General features: G+C 43.7%; 3 non-coding genes across 3 annotated transcripts; all 3 read left to right on the plus strand.

Annotated features, from left to right (window-relative positions):
- The first annotated feature begins 771 nt into the window (after positions 1–771).
- Positions 772–854, plus strand: TRNAL-CAG (transfer RNA leucine (anticodon CAG)). The gene has a single exon. It is a non-coding gene; the product is annotated as a tRNA-Leu (tRNA).
- Positions 855–2,861: 2,007 nt separating this feature from the next.
- TRNAL-CAG (transfer RNA leucine (anticodon CAG)) lies at positions 2,862–2,944 on the plus strand. Its single transcript has one exon. It is a non-coding gene; the product is annotated as a tRNA-Leu (tRNA).
- Positions 2,945–4,951: 2,007 nt separating this feature from the next.
- TRNAL-CAG (transfer RNA leucine (anticodon CAG)) lies at positions 4,952–5,034 on the plus strand. Its single transcript has one exon. It is a non-coding gene; the product is annotated as a tRNA-Leu (tRNA).
- Positions 5,035–17,022: the final 11,988 nt, after the last annotated feature.

A 17,022-nucleotide genomic window follows, 5' to 3' on the forward strand; every position in this document is an offset into this window, starting at 1 on the left:
TGCATGGAGGTAGACATTTCTGAGTAACTTTTATTCATTTCTTAAAAGCCTTAACTGTCATTATGGCCGAGAGGTCTAAGGCGCTGTGTTTAGGCCACAGTCTCCTTTGGAGGCGTGGGTTCGAATCCCACTTCTGACATGCCTTTTGGAGATGTAATCTCCTTTATCAGGTTAACATCTGATGGAAGTTGCATCTCTTGGTCTTCACCTGGCACGTTATTCCGTTCTCCTCTTGTCAAGAGAGATGGGGTTTCTCATATATTTAGGTTCTATAACGTCTTGCTGACAAAGCGCAATCCTTACCAAATGAGCATAGGACCCATGTAAGAGGTCATCTGGAAGAGTCATGCTCTTGTATGCCCTGGCCAGACGGGCCCTGCAAATTTGGAAGAATGCCATGCATCTGGTAGACAACTGGACTCCAGCACACTTACAGCAATTTCCTTAGGGCTTTGATCAGGGGCTGCTTAAATTTGCATACTCCACCCTATGTTGTGACTTTGAGATCCCTTGTTGAAATTGCTTTAGCCAGCCAAGAGGTGGCTATTGTCTCAATTTCAAAGCAGCTTTGAGCCGTTCAAGTGGCTGGTGAATAGCACTTTCTCTTTGTTCGCCTCAAAGTTCTAAAGAGTTCTCCATAGGTCCTGCTCTGTACAGATTGTTCAAAGATCTGTTGGAAGTGCATATAATAGGATAAATAAATTGAGGGCATTCCTTTGCAGTACCTCACCTGCATGGCTGTCTGGCCTCTGGAAGATGCTGGGAAAGCAAGTCAGGATGGCCGAGTGGTCTAAGGCGCTGCGTTCAGGTCGCAGTCTCCTCTGGAGGCGTGGGTTCAAATCCCGCTTCTGACAGTCCAGTGTTTACTCTACTTTTTTTCTTGAGAAATATGATCATTTCCCTCGCAGTGGCTTATAGGATTGTCTTCTTGGAAGAGTGCAGTGAGTTTTTTTCTTGCTCTAGCCACTATTGGCCTAAGCTCTGTGCATTTTTTGGTTCCTAATATCTGTCTCACCCTTTAGATGAAAAACAGCATGGGGTCAGGATGGCCGAGTGGTCTAAGGCGCTGCCTTAAGATCACAGTCTCTTCTGGAGGCGTGGGTATGAATCCCACTTCTGACAAAACTTGAATTCCATTTTCTCTCTCGGTTCCTTTAGAATCTCAGCTAAAAATTGGCAATGTAAATAATATCTGAATAAGTACCAAACTTCAGTTTCAACTGCAAATGCATTTGCCCTATTCTATCTTTAACTTTAGTGTAATATTCTTCTAGCACTCGTGGTGTTTTATATTTGTTTTGTGGGGTACTTTAAAAATCTTTTTTACGAACGAAATGGGTTACATTAAGTCTTGTGATGTTTTAGGTTTCCAATAAGGAGGTTTTAAATTTTATGTCACGTCATTTTCAGATGCTTCATTCAAGAGATGTTTCCACTATAGAATGCAGAGGAAGGGCAAAAATACAAGTGATAGAGCGAGTGAGTGAGAAGGAGTGTTGTGGAAGGAGAGAATGAAACAAAGACAGAGTGAGTGAATGGCAGGGAGGCATAGAAGAGGAGTCTAGTAGTGAAGGAGACCTGCTTTTCCCTGCTCTTGACCTCCCACCCATCCCCAAACAACCACAAACATACCTTCTGTGCAAAGTTGGTATGCAGAATTTCACGCCTCAGCAAGTGAGGGTGAGTCCCAGGCCAGGGGCTAAAGAGCAAATGAGTGCCTGTGCTCAGACTTTCCCTGCTAGGGATAGTTTATCTGGAACAAGGCCTACTCTCTTGTATCCAGCAAGGATCTAGAAATCCTGCATGAATCTGCAAGGCACATTGGCAGCATAAATTTGCATAAACTGCCCCACCTATTGCCTTCCTATTTACTGTGCTGTAGTTGTTTGTGTAGAGAGAGAGGTCGCAGGCAAGGAAATGTTGTGAGTCGGATACAGGACCCTAAATAGCTGGTGAGAGGTATGTGGTGTTCTAAAAGCATGAAAACTGTATACCTGTGAAATAAAGTGCCTTCGTATGTGTTCTTCTGTGTTTATTGTCCTGTGCATAAAGTTGCACCTTGTGTTTGAAGGTTTAAATTATTTCAGGCTTGCATGGAGGTAGACATTTCTGAGTAACTTTTATTCATTTCTTAAAAGCCTATACTGTCAGGATGGCCGAGAGTTCTAAGACGCTGTGTTTAGGCCACAGTCTCCTTCGGAGCTGTGGGTTCGAATCCCACTTCTGACATGCCTTTTGGAGATTTAATCTCCTTTATCAGGTTAACATCTGATGGAAGTTGCATCTATTGGTCTTCACCTGACACGTTATTCCGTTCTCCTCTTGTCAAGAGAGATGGGGTTTCTCATATATTTAGGTTCTATAACGTCTTGCTGACAAAGCGCAATCCTTACCAAATGAGCATAGGACCCATGTAAGAGGTCATCTGGAAGAGTCATGCTCTTGTATGCCCTGGCCAGACGGGCCCTGCAAATTTGGAAGAATGCCATGCATCTGGTAGACTACTGGACTCCAGCACACTTACAGCAATTTCCTTAGGGCTTTGATCGGGGGCTGCTTAAATTTGCATACTCCACCCTATGTTGTGACTTTGAGATCCCTTGTTGAAATTGCTTTAGCCAGCCAAGAGGTGGCTATTGTCTCAATTTCAAAGCAGCTTTGAGCCGTTCAAGTGGCTGGTGAATAGCACTTTCTCTTTGTTCGCCTCAAAGTTCTAAAGAGTTCTCCATAGGTCCTGCTCTGTACAGATTGTTCAAAGATCTGTTGGAAGTGCATATAATAGGATAAATAAAGTGAGGGCATTCCTTTTCAGTACCTCACCTGCATGGCTGTCTGGCCTCTGGAAGATGCTGGGAAAGCAAGTCAGGATGGCCGAGTGGTCTAAGGCGCTGCGTTCAGGTCGCAGTCTCCTCTGGAGGCGTGGGTTCAAATCCCACTTCTGACAGTCCTGTGTTTACTCTACTTTTTTTCTTGAGAAATAAGATCATTTCCCTCGCAGTGGCTTATAGGATTGTCTTCTTGGAAGAGTGCAGTGAGTTTTTTTCTTGCTCTAGCCACTATTGGCCTAAGCTCTGTGCATTTTCTGGTTCCTAATATCTTTCTCACCCTTTAGATGAAAAACAGCATGGGGTCAGGATGGCCGAGTGGTCTAAGGCGCTGCCTTGAGGCTGCAGTCCCTTCTGGAAGCATGGGTTCGAATCCAACTTCTGACAAAACTTGAATTCCATTTTCTCTCTCGGTTCCTTTAGAATCTCAGCTAAAAATTGGCAATGTAAATAATATCTGAATAAGTACCAAACTTCAGTTTCAACTGCAAATGCATTTTCCCTATTCTATCTTTAACGTTAGTGTAATATTCTTCTAGCACTCGTGGTGTTTTATATTTGTTTTGTGGGGTACTTTAAAAATCTTTTTTACGAACGAAATGGGTTACATTAAGTCTTGTGATGTTTTAGGTTTCCAATAAGGAGGTTTTAAATTTTATGTCACGTCATTTTCAGATGCTTCATTCAAGAGATGTTTTCACTACAGAATGCAGAGCAAGGGCAAAAATACAAGTGATAGAGCAAGTGAGTGAGAAGGAGTGTTGTGGAAGGAGAGAATGAAACAAAGACAGAGTGAGTGAATGGCAGGGAGGCATAGAAGAGGAGTCTAGTAGTGAAGAAGACCTGCTTTTCCCTGCTCTTGACCTCCCACCCATCCCCAAACAACCACAAACATACCTTCTGTGCAAAGTTGGTATGCAGAATTTCACGCCTCAGCAAGTGAGGGTGAGTCCCAGGCCAGGGGCTAAAGAGCAAAAGAGTGCCTGTGCTCAGACTTTCCCTGCTAGGGATAATTTATCTGGAACAAGGCCTACTCTCTTGCATCCAGCAAGGATCTAGAAATCCTGCATGAATCTGCAAGGCACATTGGCAGCATAAATTTGCATACACTGCCCCACCTATTGCCTTCCTACTTCCTGTGCTGTAGTTGTTTGTGTAGAGAGAGAGGTCGCAGGCAAGGAAATGTTGTGAGTCGGATACAGGACCCTAAATAGCTGGTGAGAGGTATGTGGTGTTCTAAAAGCATGAAAACTGTATACCTGTGAAAAAAAGTGCCTTCGTATGTGTTCTTCTGTGTTTATTGTCCTGTGCATAAAGTTGCACCTTGTGTTTGAAGGATTACATTATTTCAGGCTTGCATGGAGGTAGACATTTCTGAGTAACTTTTATTCATTTCTTAAAAGCCTAAACTGTCATTATGGCCGAGAGGTCTAAGGCGCTGTGTTTAGGCCACAGTCTCCTTTGGAGGCGTGGGTTCGAATCCCACTTCTGACATGCCTTTTGGAGATTTAATCTCCTTTATCAGGTTAACATCTGATGGAAGTTGCATCTGTTGGTCTTCACTTGGCACGTTATTCCGTTCTCCTCTTGTCAAGAGAGATGGGGTTTCTCATATATTTAGGTTCTATAACGTCTTGCTGACAAAGCGCAATCCTTACCAAATGAGCATAGGACCCATGTAAGAGGTCATCTGGAAGAGTCATGCTCTTGTATGCCCTGGCCAGACGGGCCCTGCAAATTTGGAAGAATGCCATGCATCTGGTAGACTACTGGACTCCAGCACACTTACAGCAATTTCCTTAGGGCTTTGATCGGGGGCTGCTTAAATTTGCATACTCCACCCTATGTTGTGACTTTGAGATCCCTTGTTGAAATTGCTTTAGCCAGCCAAGAGGTGGCTATTGTCTCAATTTCAAAGCAGCTTTGAGCCGTTCAAGTGGCTGGTGAATAGCACTTTCTCTTTGTTCGCCTCAAAGTTCTAAAGAGTTCTCCATAGGTCCTGCTCTGTACAGATTGTTCAAAGATCTGTTGGAAGTGCATATAATAGGATAAATAAAGTGAGGGCATTCCTTTTCAGTACCTCACCTGCATGGCTGTCTGGCCTCTGGAAGATGCTGGGAAAGCAAGTCAGGATGGCCGAGTGGTCTAAGGCGCTGCGTTCAGGTCGCAGTCTCCTCTGGAGGCGTGGGTTCAAATCCCACTTCTGACAGTCCTGTGTTTACTCTACTTTTTTTCTTGAGAAATATGATCATTTCCCTCGCAGTGGCTTACAGGATTGTCTTCTTGGAAGAGTGCAGTGAGTTTTTTTCTTGCTCTAGCCACTATTGGCCTAAGCTCTGTGCATTTTCTGGTTCCTAATATCTTTCTCACCCTTTAGATGAAAAACAGCATGGGGTCAGGATGGCCGAGTGGTCTAAGGCGCTGCCTTGAGGCTGCAGTCTCTTCTGGAAGCATGGGTTCGAATCCAACTTCTGACAAAACTTGAATTCCATTTTCTCTCTCGGTTCCTTTAGAATCTCAGCTAAAAATTGGCAATGTAAATAATATCTGAATAAGTACCAAACTTCAGTTTCAACTGCAAATGCATTTGCCCTATTCTATCTTTAACGTTAGTGTAATATTCTTCTAGCACTCGTGGTGTTTTATATTTGTTTTGTGGGGTACTTTAAAAATCTTTTTTACGAACGAAATGGGTTACATTAAGTCTTGTGATGTTTTAGGTTTCCAATAAGGAGGTTTTAAATTTTATGTCACGTCATTTTCAGATGCTTCATTCAAGAGATGTTTTCACTACAGAATGCAGAGCAAGGGCAAAAATACAAGTGATAGAGCAAGTGAGTGAGAAGGAGTGTTGTGGAAGGAGAGAATGAAACAAAGACAGAGTGAGTGAATGGCAGGGAGGCATAGAAGAGGAGTCTAGTAGTGAAGAAGACCTGCTTTTCCCTGCTCTTGACCTCCCACCCATCCCCAAACAACCACAAACATACCTTCTGTGCAAAGTTGGTATGCAGAATTTCACGCCTCAGCAAGTGAGGGTGAGTCCCAGGCCAGGGGCTAAAGAGCAAAAGAGTGCCTGTGCTCAGACTTTCCCTGCTAGGGATAATTTATCTGGAACAAGGCCTACTCTCTTGTATCCAGCAAGGATCTAGAAATCCTGCATGAATCTGCAAGGCACATTGGCAGCATAAATTTGCATACACTGCCCCACCTATTGACTTCCTACTTCCTGTGCTGTAGTTGTTTGTGTAGAGAGAGAGGTCGCAGGCAAGGAAATGTTGTGAGTCGGATACAGGACCCTAAATAGCTGGTGAGAGGTATGTGGTGTTCTAAAAGCATGAAAACTGTATACCTGTGAAAAAAAGTGCCTTCGTATGTGTTCTTCTGTGTTTATTGTCCTGTGCATAAAGTTGCACCTTGTGTTTGAAGGATTAAATTATTTCAGGCTTGCATGGAGGTAGACATTTCTGAGTAACTTTTATTCATTTCTTAAAAGCCTAAACTGTCATTATGGCCGAGAGGTCTAAGGCGCTGTGTTTAGGCCACAGTCTCCTTTGGAGGCGTGGGTTCGAATCCCACTTCTGACATGCCGTTTGGAGATTTAATCTCCTTTATCAGGTTAACATCTGATGGAAGTTGCATCTGTTGGTCTTCACTTGGCACGTTATTCCGTTCTCCTCTTGTCAAGAGAGATGGGGTTTCTCATATATTTAGGTTCTATAACGTCTTGCTGACAAAGCGCAATCCTTACCAAATGAGCATAGGACCCATGTAAGAGGTCATCTGGAAGAGTCATGCTCTTGCATGCCCTGGCCAGACGGGCCCTGCAAATTTGGAAGAATGCCATGCATCTGGTAGACAACTGGACTCCAGCACACTTACAGCAATTTCCTCAGGGCTTTGATCAGGGGCTGCTTAAATTTGCATACTCCACCCTATGTTGTGACTTTGAGATCCCTTGTTGAAATTGCTTTAGCCAGCCAAGAGGTGGCTATTGTCTCAATTTCAAAGTAACTTTGAGCCGTTCAAGTGGCTGGTGAATAGCACTTTCTCTTTGTTCGCCTCAAAGTTCTAAAGAGTTCTCCATAGGTCCTGCTCTGTACAGATTGTTCAAAGATCTGTTGGAAGTGCATATGATAGGATAAATAAATTGAGGGCATTCCTTTTCAGTACCTCACCTGCATGGCTGTCTGGCATCTGGAAGACGCTGGGGAAGCAAGTCAGGATGGCCGTGTGGTCTAAGGCGCTGCGTTCAGGTCGCAGTCTCCTCTGGAGGCGTGGGTTCAAATCCCACTTCTGACAATCCTGTGTGTACTCTACTTTTTTTCTTGAGAAATATGATCGTTGAGCGTTTTTTCATTGATTAAGTACGCAGTATATGAATGGTGTCTAATTAATTGAATTTCCTCTCGAATGCATGAAAACGACTGTACTGTATTTTTGAAGTGTTTCACATGCTTTAAAATTTAGATAAAGTTTTAAAACTCTAAAGGAGTCTGTGGTTATTTCATTTTAATGTATAAGTAAGTTAGATTTATGTCATATCACCATCAACTAGTTCAACTAATGGTCCATTGACCAGAGGAAATAACTTTTTGATCTGTGAAAGGTTAGTTTAAGGAGAATAATAGTAGTTAGACTGATCCTAAACATTGAAAGAGACTCATAAACTTGACAACCAGCGGTTTACTCAATTGTGTGTGTTTATGGGCCCAGGTGAGTATATGGTAGTAGAGTATCTGTTGTTGTTGAACCGCTGGATCACCACCGTGCCCCTCCCCCGCCCAGCCACGTCCCACCGCCCCGCAGCACTCCCTCCAGGAGCTGCTACTGCTCACAAATGCCATTAAGAATAAAGCTTTCCAGGTCCCTAGAGACTTTACTTTCAGAGTCTTTTCCGACATTTCAGCAATGTCAGCTCGCTGTAGAAGGGAGCTTAAGAGTTTGATCAGCAATTTTCAGCAGGCCGGGGCTCCTGCTGGCATTATACAACAATCAAAACTCAAGGTTCTTTTTAAGGGTTGAGTTAATATCTTCCATTCAGTTGAACAGGCACGTGATTTTTTTGCACAGCAAAGAGCCGGATCTGGACAGTGCTAAAATCTGTGTGTGTTTTGTTCAAATTTATTTAATACTCTCGATGCCTAGAGTTGCCCCAGTCGTTTTCCAGGTGCCATGTCAAGGCGCCATATTAGGGTGAAAGATGGGAGGGGGGATGAAAGATGGGGAGCGGGAGTGGGGAAGAAAGGAGTTTATGGCAGGTTGGGCTCCGGGGGTTGGGGAGAGAGAGCTGGCATGCTTATTATTTACAGCAAAGATGCGAAGAAAGTTGTGGGTAGGTTTCTGGCTTGGTCTGCAAAATCCAGAAATAACTCGAATATTATTAAAGGAATAAATTATCCTATGCAGAATACTAAATTTCTTCCTTCAGAAGTAGCCCAGATCTTTTATCAGCAATATCTTAAAATTCATACTGGAGGGAGGGATTGGGAGTCCACCGGAGGCGATAGAACAGTGGCTGGCAGGTATAGAAGTCCCGACTCTTTCAGAAGCCCAGGCGGAATCAATTAATGCAGCCATTACGCTAGCAGAGGTACAACTAACAATTATTACATCCCTTCCTAATGGCAAGGCTTGCGGTAGAGACGGTTTGCCGGCAGAATTTTATAAAACATTTTCTCAACAATTATCACCTTTTTCATGTAGTTATTTAATCAAATCTTACAAGGAGGTAGTGTTCCCGGTTAGTTTTCTGAATCAATTGTATTGAGTTCATTTTGGACAGGAATTTTTGCCGAAAGAAGTAATTGGGTAGGCTGAACAATCTTACCAGATGTGATGGGAGCTCTCCTTGGTGTTTCCCTAGCTGCTCATAATTTGACCACTGAATTGAAGCAGCTTTATTTTATCGCATCCTTGGTAGCGAAATCATTAGTATTAGCAAACCGGAAGTCAAGCTAAATACCTACCATCAATCATTGGCGCAATAAGATGGATAAAGTGTATCGCCATGAGCTACTCTATGCAAAGAGAATAGGGGCTACCAGGTGTTTTAACACAATTTGGTCAAGCTGGCAGAGGGCAATGGAAGTAGTTAGTAATCAAGTTTTGTTGTAGATAAGATTTCAGAAATCGAATATTTTAGGTTATATTATTGGGCCAATGGGATGTATTGGGACTTTCACATGAATGCTGTTTTATTCTTTTTTTTATTATCTCTCGATGGGAATGTTTTAGAATGAACTACAGTAATATATTATTATTTATTTAGAAGAAACATTAAAATGAATTTTTAAGCGAGGTGATGTTCTTGATACTTGAGAGTAGTTTTGCTAATTAAGAAAATGTGGTTTATATAGTATGAATCAGAATTATGAATTACGTTTCTGTTAAAGATGAATTTGATGATGCTGTTGAACGATGATGTCAACTTATTTTTTTTTCCAAAATAAATAAAAGACAATGTGCCTTAGTGCTTATGTGCTGGTAAACTCTGGTTCGCCGGCAGTAGGCAGGATTTTTTTTGCCAAATTCAGTGCTCCAAGAGGAGAGCGGCGTGGCAAAAACTCAGAGAACTCCACCAGCCGAGCAGAGTGTGCCACCCACCCCTAATCTCTTTCCATTTCTTCATAAGACTCAAACTTTGAATGGTTTTATTTGATCATATTTGGACTGCTGTAGCATTGTTTTCTTTGATCTGCCTGATTTTCTGAGTCATAAGCTGCAGTTTACCCAGAATTTTGCCACTAGACTGGCCCTAGGTCTGAAGTTTAGGGATCATATTTGCCCTGATTCCAACTGAAAGAATATATCATGTTTACATTTCTGCACTTAGTGTGTAAAGTAGTTAACTTCCAGTCTTCCTCCACTGCAAAAGCATTTCAACTGGTATAACTCAGCACCTGTTAATATCTAGAAGCAACTTTCTTCCTTAGATTCTAAAGTTTCACCTGTAAATGTTGTGTTGCTGTGCGGTCTTTGTGGCTGCAGTGACTAAATTACATTTGTTGTGGCTTGTGCTTTCCATACTGATGGAACCATATGAGGTCTTCTAGAATATATGGGCAGGCTGGGAGCTGAGGAAGAAGCAGCTGTTCTGCCTTAACCTTGATGTTTTTTCTTGGTACCAATAAAGATGTACTTATTTCTAACCACTGTTGTTTTAGTGTCTGTTTCCAGGGGACATGCACACACTTAACAAGTGGCGATGAGTAGCTCCCATTGGTAGAGGACAAGCTTACAGCCCAATAAAACCCATGAGGATTACTACTAGGCAGGCAATCTTTTGTGATGTTTTAAGCTATAAATATTTTTGGCTGAAGGTGGTGATTTCACAATGCAATGTTGAAATACATGGCTACGAGTGTGCAAGAATTGACATTTGTTCTAAGTTACTAAAATTCCACAGTATATCTGGATGTGGTTATGTCTGAAGCGTACTTAAGGTGGAAGGAAGATATAAAAATTCAATGTTGGTAGACCTTACCCTTTTTGCAGGTTTATCCCCAAACATTTGCCTTTTGCCTCCTATTTTTCCGACCCTGTTTTTGCTAGCGCCTTTTGCCTCCTATTTTCCCGACCCTGTTTTTGTTGGCTTTAGGACTCTGGGCACTTTTACCACTGCTAATCAGTGCTAAAGTGCATGTGCTCTATGTGTAAATTGTGATTATGATTGGTTATCCATGATTGGCCTATTTGATTTACTGGTAAAACCCTAGTAAAGTGCACTGACTGCCCAGAGCCTCGAATGCTACCTGTGGGCCTACAGCATTGCTTGTGCCACCCACACAAGTAGCCCTTCAAATGTATCTCAGACCTGCCACCGCAGTGTCTGCACGTGCAGTTTTACCTGCCATGTCAACGTGGCAAGTGCACCCACTCGCCAGACCCTAACCTTCCCTATTCTTACATTTAAGGCACCCTTCAGGTAGTCCCAGGGTACCCCATGGGCAGGGTGCAGTGTATGTGAAAATGAGGACATGTGCTGTGTGTGTTACATATCCTGATAGTGAAATACTGTGCATTTCGTATTTCATTATAGCAAGGCTGTCTGTCCCATAAGTTAACATGGGGCTGCCTTGTAACAACTTACAAGTGTAACCTCCTAAAGGGACCACTTAGAAAAATTGAGTTTAGGCTCTCTGAACTCAGAATTTAATAACACACCATCTAGTGAAGGTGGTTTTTAGGTCAAACCTAGTGGCAGCACGCATGCGCTGCTCGTTCTACGTTCTACGAGACTGCTGTAGTAGAGTATGGGAGAGAAGCCTCCCATATTTTTCATTGACTTATGTCATTGTATTTCGTAAATGCTGCCTTCGGATTCGTTAAAAGGCTTATGAGTCCCTCGTTAGTACGGCCTTGTATTCCATTGTACTCACCCATGGTGACTGGCCCTTTTACTTCAGATGTTTCACATGACCTGTTATTAAGTTTGTAAGCACTATTTACTTTATTGAGTTTCTCTTACTGCAGCTCAGACATGCACTTCTTCAATTGAAACCGCTTGTGTTTTTTTAAGCAGCACGGCTGCCCCCGTAACACGGTCGCCTGCTTTCAATCACCTTATCCGGCATTATGTTGTGTCTATTTCAACCCCCCAAGTAAAATGGATTTAGAAATGATTAGCAAACTAAGTCATGTGAATTCCAGGTAGTAGATAATCCTGTACTAATGGGCTGAAGCTGACAATAGCACATCTGTGTTACATGTCATCTGTACTAAAAAGCCAGCTGATGTTTTTTTTTTCAAAAGCCTGTTTTACACCACCAATATCACTGGCACCAATACCAGCAATACCACCACCACCAATACCACCAACACCAAAACCATCACCAATACCACCACTGCCAATACCACCACCACCAAACTATCACCACCACCAATACCACTACCACCAATACTACCACCATCAACACCACCAATACCACTACCACCACCACCAATACCACCACCACCAATAATACTACCACCAGTACCACTACCACCAATACCACCAAGACCACCATCAATACCACCACCACCAGGACCACCACTACTAATACCACCACCAATAGCACCACAACCAATACTGCCACCACCAATACCACCACCACCAATACCACCAATAACACCACCAACAATACCACCACCACCAAAGCGACCAATACCACCCCTAATACCAGCACCACTAATACCACCACTACCAATACCACTACCACCAATACCACTACCAATACCACCACAAAACCACCAATACACCACCACCACCAATACCACCACCAATACTACCACCAGCTGTGGTCGGTAGTAGGAGTAACTGCAGGGCATTGATGTGGGGAGGGGGAGGGGCAGGGTGGGGGGTAGTAAACTACGGATTACGGAGGTTTACAGGTAAGTTAACATAAAAATTAATAAAACGAATTTCGTTGCGTGCACTGCATCGCATTTGGGGATGCAGTGCACGCAACGAAATTCATTTTATTAATTTATATGTTAACTTATCTGTGAACCTCCGTAATCCACAGTTTACTACCCCCCACCCTGCTCCTCCCCCTCCCCACGTCACCGCCCTGCAGTTACTCCTACTACCGACTGTGGCTGACTACCACCAACAATACCACCACTACCACCACCAATACGAATACCACCACCAATACCACAACCACCAATACCACCACCACCAATACCACCACCAACAATACCACCACAACCAGCAATACCACTACCACCAATGCCCCCACCACCACCAATACCCCCACCACCACCAAAACCACCACTAATACCAATACCACCACCACCAATACCATCACCACCAATACCACCACCACTGAATACCACTACCACCACCACCACCACACCACCAATACCACTGCCACCAATACCACCACCAGTGAATACCACTACCATTACCACCACCACAATCAATACCACCACAGCACTAATACCACCACCAATACAACCACCAACACTACCACTAATACCACCACCAATACCACCATCAATACCACCACCTCCACTACCACCAATACCACCAACAATACCACCACCACCAATACCCACACCAATACCACCACCACCAATACCACTACCACCACCACCAATACCACCACCACCACCACCACCTATATCAACACCACCAATCCAATACCACCACCACCAATACCAATGCCACTGCCAATACCAATGCCACCACCAATACCACCACCACCAATACCACCACCAATACCACCACCACCAATACCAATACCACCAATATCACCAATACCAACAACACCACCAATACCACCACCAATGCCACCACTATTGCCACCACTAATACCACCACCACCAATACCACCACTAATACCACCACCACCAATACCACCACCAATATCACCACCACCAATAATACCTCCCCTACCAATACCACCACCACCACTACCACCAATACCACCACCAATGGCACCACCACCACCAATATCACCACCACCAAGGCCACCACCATCAATACCACCACCACCAATGCCACCACTACCACCAATACAATCACCAATACCACCACAACCAATACCACCAATACCAATACCACCACCATCACCAATACCACCAACACCACCACCAATACCACCAATCCCACTACCAATCCCACCACCACCAATACCAATACCACCCCCACCAATACCAACACCAATACCAATACCACCACCATCACCAATGCCACCAACACCACCACCACTAATACCAATACCACCACCACAATACCAATACTACCACCACGATTAACACAGCCACCACCAATACCAGTACCACCACCACCAATACTGCCACCTCCAATACCACCACTAACAATACCAGTACCACCACCCCACATACCAATACCACCACCAATACCACCACCACCAAAAACCAGCACCACCAATGCCACCACCACCAATAACACCACTACCACCAACACTAATACCAATACCAGCTCAGCGCCTCTCGCTCACCAGTAATATCAGGGGCACTGTACCAGGCCGGAGCTGCAGCTGACACCATCCCTCCTCCCCTCCATGCCTGCCATAAAGCACAGCCTGCCCTGCACCAGGAGGTGAAATAAGGGCCTGCTACAGTTGGAGTGTTTTTTATTAGGCCAAAGATAGCAATGACATTACACAATGCCACACAGCACACTCAAATCACAGAGAGTGCAGGAGATAGCCCCCCTCTCGCTCTTCCTCCTGAGCCGCAACAGTGTAATCACAGAGCAAAAGGTGTTGGAGTGCTTTGTTAGTGGTTATAGCTTGTATCATATGTAACTCTCACTTCACACTTTGTGTCTGTGTTTTTATAACCCTTAAACATCTTCTTCACTGCACTATTTATCACTACTTTGATGACATCGCAGGCCGGTCTCTTCCTCTGAAATTTACAATCTAACAAATGGTCGAGAAGGCCCTTTATTGCAATGCAATCGGTCTCGCATTTGCGAGAGTTTAAGCTATTAGTATTGTAAATGACAATGCCTTTTATTTATGTTTTAAAACCCAAAACAAAAAATAAAAGGCATTGTCATTTACAATGCCATTAGCTCAAACTGACGTGAATGTGAGACCTATTGCATTAAAAATGCTTGTTAAATTGTGTGTTTGAAAAATCCACTTTTAGAAAGTGTGCATTTTTTTGCCTTACCGTTCTGTATGCCTCTGCCTGTTTGTGCACTCACCGTCTGGCTTTGGAGTGACAAGAGCTGGCAATGTGCATTGACTCTAGACAGTCACAAGGGAGGTTGAGGTGTGTCCTGCCTTTCCTGAGTGACTCATAGCCAGGCTGAATAGACCGTTTTGCATTTATAGAGGTGGGAGGAGCTTTCAGTAGTACCTGAATAAGCTGTGTCTCCTCTGCACAATGCTGCCTCCACCCCCTGTGGTCAAGTTGGACCAGGGAGGACATAACTGGGTGTACTGAGCTCAGAGTATCTTGAAACAAAGACTACAAAGCTAGCATGTGGTATAAATATTAGACCTAAAATACCAGAACTATAGATTACTTCTGGAAACAAGAGGACCCTGGCAAGAAGAATAGCTGAAGAGCTGTGTGAGGAGTGGGTTGGCATGCAGTTGCTGCTTCTGTCTGTGGTGGGGAAAAGGACTGACACTTTTTGCTCTGCTGTGGCCTCCTGCTTGTGAAGCGTCTCCAGGGGCTGGTGTGCTTGCCTCCTGTTGAAAGTCTCAGGGAGATAAAATACTTCATAGAAAGATCCATGCTGCATTTAATAAGATCCTGGCTCAGGGGGGAGAGCTGGAGAACCTGTATGAGGAGCGCTGCCCCATATGTGTGTGATGTAGGATGGCCTGCAGTGGCTGCTCCTGCTTGAAGGAGGAGAATGACTTGACTATTCTTCGTCCTTTTCAGAAAAAGAGCCTTCAAGAGCACTTTATTGTTTTCTTCCTCTCAATCAATCAATCAATAGTTCTTTATTCGGTGGTTAAAAACCATCATAAAAGAGTACAAATATATACAGGTTAAAAAAATATTAAATCATTATACAAGAACAATGACTGTGAGTATATACATGAGGTAATTCCTTGTTCGCTGTACAAAAAAACGTAATCATAATAACAGGTGGGGAGCCTATGAGGTTCATGCATAAAACTAGCCTCTGGTTACCCTAAGTCTTAGTGCAAACTTCAGGAAACTGATGACAGAGCACAAAGTTAACGGATCGCTGGCCCTCTGTAAAAAGATCAATGCATCTTTAGCGTGAGTGAACTTGGCTTTTTTAAAAATATCCTTTAAAAATCTACGTCTCGGGGTAGCGTACAGAGGACATAGAAGTACAAAATGAAGGGTGTCCTGCGGAGACTTATTGTCGCAGCCGCAGGCACCCTTCTGCTCAATTGAGTGGTTAAAACCCGCTGGTTCAGCTAACAGAAATGGTAAAAAATTGAGCCTAAAACGTGACATTAAAAACCTTTCTTGGGCATTATACAGAACACAAAGGTAAGGTTCAATCCCATCGTTGGTTTCAAGTCTACTATAGGTACTCACTGACGGTTTGGCCCCTTCCACTGTGGCTCTAGCAAGAGATCTTTGGTCCCAAAAATTCCTCTTGAGGGTCTGCTTATCCTGTGGAGTGATCCCTGCAGGGTTTAGATACAGATCCTTACGACCCATGCTATCGAGACTGGATTTAACATAATTCAGCCATGGTATATTCAGGCATTTATCCCTCCCTAAACAATCTGTTAGGATCTGCCTGCTTAGTGCAGCTTCCGGGTTAAGCCAAATTTTCAGCCACGCCAGGATTGGTCTAAATTTTATCAGATCCTCTATATAGGGTCGTCCTAATTCTCTATGTGCTATGAGTGCAGGTGTGCAGTTGGGAACTTTCAGGATTGAGCGGAGGATTTTATTTTCTTCCCTTTGCAGTAAATCGAGATTTATAAAACCCCATACTTCTGAACCATACATTGCTTTAGGGCAACACATAGAGCCATAAAGGTTCATTGATTGTTCCGGGGACCAACGCCCAACTCTCCTCCCATAGCCTGCTATTGCCCCAGTTGATGCCACCAATTTGCCACACCTTTCCTGTACCAGTGGAGCAAATTTCAGGGACTCGTCAAACAACACACCTAAGTATGAAAAGGATTGGACCCTATCTAACGTGTAATTCCCGATTCTGTAAGCGAAGCTGTTCCGTGATTTGTGACCTACTGTCATCACATATGACTTTTTTAAGTTGACAGACAGGTCTAGCGCACCCATAAATTTTACAAATCCGTCAATTAAAATCTGTAGGCTTTTAGGGGTGCGAGCCAAGAGAACCGCGTCATCGGCGTACAGCAGAACCGGGATATTGCGTGTTCCTACCTTCGGGCAATCTGTTTTAGGTTGATTAAAAACTGCTCCAAGCTATTAATATATAGCGAGAATAAAAAAAGGGCCAGTATGCAACCCTGCCTGACACCGCTGGTACATTTAAAGGAATCAGTAAGCCCCCCCTCCATGTTATAACGCACTCTGGCGGAGGTATCTCTATGCAATTCCCTCAGAGTGCAAATTATACCTGGGTCAATTCCAAGGTGACTCAGCATTGCCCAAAGCTTGTTCCTATTTACGTGGTCAAATGCCTCAGCCAAATCCATGAATCCCAAGTAAATAGCTTCTTTACTGGTTTTCGTGTATTTGGTGACCAACATATATAGGTTCAAGCATTGATCGCTAGTGGACCTGCCGGACCGAAAGCCATACTGCA

The sequence above is a fragment of the Triturus cristatus genome, chromosome 5_1 (assembly GCF_964204655.1).
Source record: "Triturus cristatus chromosome 5_1, aTriCri1.1, whole genome shotgun sequence".
In the NCBI taxonomy this organism is placed as follows: Eukaryota; Metazoa; Chordata; class Amphibia; order Caudata; family Salamandridae; genus Triturus; species Triturus cristatus.